This window comes from Cynocephalus volans, chromosome 6 (genome assembly GCF_027409185.1).
Source record: "Cynocephalus volans isolate mCynVol1 chromosome 6, mCynVol1.pri, whole genome shotgun sequence".
Taxonomy (NCBI): domain Eukaryota; kingdom Metazoa; phylum Chordata; class Mammalia; order Dermoptera; family Cynocephalidae; genus Cynocephalus; species Cynocephalus volans.
Genome location: NC_084465.1, coordinates 47,186,125 through 47,192,044, shown reverse-complemented (window position 1 = coordinate 47,192,044; position 5,920 = coordinate 47,186,125).

Below are 5,920 nucleotides of genomic sequence, written 5' to 3'. Positions count from 1 at the left end.
TTTGCTTTGTCTGGTGGCTGTGGCAAGTGGAAGAACTTTGGGACTGTGTGGTTAACGCTTCTTCTTGCCTTTAGCAGGTTAAAATGCCTGAAACCAAACAGAACTTGCTTCTTAAATAACTCAGAGATAATGTGATGCAATTTACAGATGAGTGAGCTCCGAACTGAATGTTACCACCTTCTGAGATCAAAAGAAGCAAGATTAAGGGACCTAGATTGTGTTTTGCGACAGTGACACCTCTTTTTACTCCAATGAGCTGGACATGGTTCCTTTGGATAAGTAAACAAGAGCTTTTTAAAATTTTTTTTTAAAAGATTGCCAGAAAGCAATAATAATTGACTCGGTTTACTAATCAGTGAGTCCATTTTTTACTAGCAAAGTGAGATCTTGTCAGTTTTTTTTTTCCTAGAAATGTCTCCAGAGTTATGGCATCAGAGTACTGGAACAGATTATATTTAAAATCTATTTATTGCCCCTAACTCCATCCAGTCAAGGCTGTTCCAATTTACCCATCAGAATTTTTATAATACCTTATAAAGTATTTTTAATTTGTGAAATTCAAAGATATTGTCCATGGCACAAACTATTAACTAGGTTACTTAGTTATGAGTCATAAGCTCTTTTTTAAGGAAAATCTTGGTGGTAACCTCTCTGAGTCTTTTCTGTATAATTGGGATAATAATACTTAAGTTTCAAGGTGATCGTGGAGATTAAACGTGAAGCATCTAGTATTGTGCCCAGGACACCATAAGTCTTCACTAAACGATAGTTATTTTAACTATTAGTATTTTCTGTGCAAGATGTTTAAATTTTTAATTCTTCTCTCAATTCTGTTTCTGTTATACTTAAAGGACCAATTTTACGAAACTTTTAATGCACATTACCAAGTTAGCCCTCACAATTTTTGAGGCACTTACTATTATTACTATTATCTTCTTCTTCTTCTTCTTCTCTTCTTAAAATGATAAGATGATCACACACACTCCCAACTCCAGCCAAAATCTAAGTACGTTTTCTCAGGTCATACAGCTAGTAGAGTGTCAAAAATGGGACTTCCGTTTCCAGATTTCTTTGCTATTTCTTCTATTACATGCAGCTTCCTTATTGTCCAATATAAATATAATTGAAGAACATTCCAACTAACTTACCGTTTTCCCTCCTAGTCTTGTTTCTGTATTACTACCATAATGCCCAAGTTTTGTTCCTTAACTTCAATCACAGTGATGAATTGAATTATCTCAGTAGATTGTAAATTGTTACATGGTGCGCTCTCGTACCTCGAGAGATTTCCAGCATGTTTGCAGAACTCGAGTTATAACCCGGAATCAGATGCTGGCCTCAGCTCCTGGCCTCGCCTGATCTCTCTTTGACCACCCATTTCTCTCATCCATCCCATTCCCTAGCCTCCTCTAGCGTCCTCTCTCTGGCCACAGTACAGTGCTTCTGCTCCACCCTCTGGCTTGACCCCCCTGAATGTGAGTCCCTTTGAACTTGGCTATGACTTTTAGGTGCCCCTTTGCTATTTTCTAGGAGACTCCTCACCCTTCCACTCCCAAGCTGCTTATCTTCCCTCCTGTCTTTTGTCTCTGTTCCTCTTACGTCTCCTCACCTGCTGTTGCAGGTGTCAGACCCCACTAACTATACAGTACTTCCCATTATCAGAAGAACTTTCTACAAAGTGAAGTTGGCCTGCTCATAGCTATGCATAGCATGGATTTTTGTCCTTTTTTGCCAATTACCAACAGTATGGCTGGGGCATTAATGTGTAAGATCTAATCGATGGCCAATGATTCCTGACATCTTGGATCTCTCACAAAGGCTGTCTGGAGTGTCTTTAGGGAACAGCTTTAATTCTGTGAGGGATCCAACCTAGTCAGCCTTGGCGTAAAGAAGACTCAAGCCCTGTGTATTTTTACTTCTGTCAGATGCTGCCATGGACAGAAAAAAAAAATTCTGCTCTTTGGTTGCTTTACTCATGTTTTCATCCAAGAGTTTACAGAAACTCAGTAGTTCTCTTCTTTTAAAAATATCCTGAAGGTATTTCTTTTCTTCTTTTGGTTGTTGTATATTTTCCCTCTGCTAGTCTTTTTTATTTATTTATTTTTGCCAGTGACAATGATGGCAGGAATAACTTCATTTCTATTCAGCTTCTTTTCCTGAGGATGACCATGGCTGGTTCTTTAATGGGCTTCTTCATATCTGCCGCTGGATCAAGAGCCTGAACTCTAGCCATCCTGCTGCAGATTAGAAAAGACTCCTCACATCCAAGCACTGCATACATGGGGAGTGCTCAAGGAATTAGGGCAGGTTAAGAAATCTTTCCAGAATTTAGAGAGAGACCTTGAGGGCCATGTTCCAGTCTTGTTTTTTTTTTTTTTTTTCTTCCTCCCTTCCCTGCTCCCAAAAGCTGCTGCCTCCTATCATTCCATGTGTAATGATGTGAGTCCCCAAACCAACCCTGCTGATGCCTCTGCTGAAGAGATTTTCCAGGTAGTCATAAATTAATGTCCATCTCCATTTCATCATTTCTGAGATTCCTGAGAATGACCTACTTTGGTTAGGAATTCAAAAGTGATTTTCTTAACTTTTTTCCATCAGAACAAATTTTGTTCCCCCAGAAATTCTTGGAAAAAATTTTTTTGGTTCCTGGAATCACAATTGGCAGTTTCGAATATCACACCCATATTAATATATGCTTTTTGTGTTTTGTTTTATTTCGGGGGCTCAACCTCTCTCCGGTTCCTTAGGGTGTCAGTGGCCCTTTCTCCTAATAATTTTAGAACTCTGTGCCTTATTTGTATCTATTTTCACATTTATTTACTCTCCTATGTTGTGTTCTTTTTATTTTTTTGCTTTTATGATATATAGATTACATACATAGATACACACACATGTATATATACATATACCTACATACCTTGATGCTATGTCTCAGTCATGCCATTTGGCATTCTCTGCTTTTTTATTTTGAGCAGAAATTGATTCCTGACATTAATTTCTATAGTTCAATTTCTCAATTTAACTCTTCTGATTTGTTAATGACTTTTTGATATTTCTAGGGATCGTCATGCACATGCCTCTCCCCCACCCCTCCAAGATCCACTCATTTCCCACCTGCAACCTAAGCACTGAGTGTCACCTCTAGACTCCACTTACCTGGGAACCTCCACTCTGCTTGCCCCACTCCACTGAGAAGTATCTTATGGCCCTGATGTTTCCACAGCTCAGCATTTATCCATCTGGTATTTTAGAAATCTGCCCTTTCTGTTGGGAAACAACTAATTTGAAACAAGATACTCATTAGCAGTGCTGGGATTTACTTTTAATTAGTGGTAATTTGAAACCAGGAAGCAAGCAGGTGTGCAGGGCATTTCCCAGCCCCTCCCCAGTCACATTAGATGCTTCTACTCTTGCACAAGGCAGCTCTTAACAACACCTCCCCTCAATAGATATTCAAGTTAAGGAGGGTCTTCATGGAGACATCACTGAGAATACCATACCATGCATAAAATCCGCTGAAAACACTACTCCTTTCATGGATATCAAAATACCCCTGTGCCACTCAGTGGACAGCCAGAGGTAAGTCAGCTCTATTTCATGAATTAGTCCCTGGACAATGGGAAATACAGCAGTGATCTGATTACTGAACTTGGGAGAGGAGAGAGAGATGGGAGAACAAGCAGAATATTTGCTCCAGTGAGCACCTTGAGAGGGATCCCAATCAGTAGCCAAAGAAGAACCAGAAATCAAGGGCACAAAAAGCCCCACATTCTGGTTGGTGTCAAGCTGGATGGAAGCAGGGAGATGATGACATCAGAATTGGAGAGGGCCAGAGTGGTGATTGGGAGCAACCGGTGGGGAGGAGGTCTCAGAACCGATGTTGGTGAAGAGAGGTCAGAAGGGGTCAGAATCTGGGCCAGACAACAATTTCCAGTTAAATGTGGCGATTCTCATGTGCTTCAGTCACTTTTGAAACACAACAGGGTAATTAATAAATTAAGCCATGTTATAGATAGGCACCTGAGCTATTTCTTTGGAAGAAATAAATGGGTTCGTTATCATTTACAACATAAAAAACACTCCTGTTTTCTCCTGCCATTTAGTGATGATCAGTTGAAAGCTATTAGCTTTTTGAAAACACTTCCAGATTGTTTTTGAAGCCAGAGTCATTCCCTGGAGAGGAGGGATGAGCTGACACTGAAGGTATTGGGGTGAAGCTCCTGAGAGAGGAGGAGCCAGAGGTAAGTCAGCCCTGTGTCATGAATTAGTCCTTGGACAATGGGAAATACAGCAGTGATGTGATTACTGTACTTGGGGGAGGAGTGAGAGATGGGAGAAAAAACAGAATAATTGCTCCATGAGCACCTTGAGAGGGATCCCAATCAGTAGCCAAAGTGGAGGCAGTTCCTCCAGATGTCCAAGACAAGGTGGCTAAAGGAAAAGGTTCTTGATTTTTTTTGCCAAAACTACATGGTCGATTCACACAACTCTAGTTCAGTGTCCATAGTGGGCAAGAATATAACATATGCTTGAGTTGCTAATTCAAGAAGTCTGTTTATGTGTCTTATTTAATTTATAACATCGTTTAGGAACTTAGCTCAGTTTTAGCTTAACTTTAGTTTAGGCACTAAATTCATTATTGTTTTTAGTCAATTCTATCACTACATTGCCCATAATGCTGAAAAACTAAGTCAACCCTGATGGGGTTAGGAGGTGCAGCAGAAGAGTGGGAATGGGCCAACGAAGTAGACCTGGCTTCAAATCCTTGCTTTGCTGTTGCTTCCCTGCACCTGCTGTGGGCAAGTGATCGAAGCCTCAGTTTTTCTAATGGCAAAAGGGGAGGTCATTATCTTCCTTGTAGGGCTGTTGTCAAGACGGAAGGTAGAGTGTACAAAGAGAGACTTCTCAGCCTTCATTTCCAGCCTTAGGACTGAGTTTAATATTGACTTGTAGACCCAATTTACAACTGTGACTACATGACAAAAGTCAACTAGACCCGGTTGGAAAATGCTAGTGCTGCCAGATTTTCTTTGATGTCATGTTCGCCCTGAGCTTATCTCCAGAAATAGTTTTCCATTCTCACTACAGTTTATTTTAACATAATTTTAAAAGAATTTACCTGTCTAAGCTTCTCAGTATGGCCTACAAGGTCCTTCATATTTTGGCTCCGGCCTATCTTACAAGCATCTTCACAGTTATAGGAGGTCTCTAACACACTGTGGTATTTCACATCTCCAGTCTTCGCACCCATTATTTCCTTTATCCGTGTTCTTGTCCTCCAACACCTGGTAAATTTCAATTCATCCTTAAAAATATTCAGCTGTCCCTGACCATTGATTTGTTTCTTCATTCCTTCAACAAACATTTACTGGCCTATTGTTTGTCAGGAACTCAGTTCCTTACACAGTTCTATAACATAAGAAGATGCTGGAAAGCCTTCATGGAACTCCTCAGATAGTTAATCATTTCCTTTTTGTAAGCACCTTGTACCTATTTCTATTCCATATTGTACTGTACTGTCATTATTTGTTTATGTTTCTCTCCTCTCTAATACTGAGTTTCCCAAGGGCAAGACCCAAATCTTGATTTGTTGTGTTTCATTTTTTTTTTTTTTGTTTTGGCATCTGGCTGGTACGGGGATCCAAATCCTTGACCTTGGTGTTATCAGCACCATTTTCTAACAAACTGAGCTAACTGACCAGCCCAAAGATTAATCATTTTTTTCCCTTTTGCATAGTCCTGTTACATAGTAAGTGTGCATGAAGGTTTGTTGAAATAAACTGAACTGTGAACAAAGATATACGAATGATGTAGTCCTGAACTCCAAAGTTTACATTCACAGGAGAAGTGCCCAAAATGATTGGTTCAGATGATAAATTGAAAGAAGGGATGTGGATGTGAGCTGGAGTTGAACAAGTTT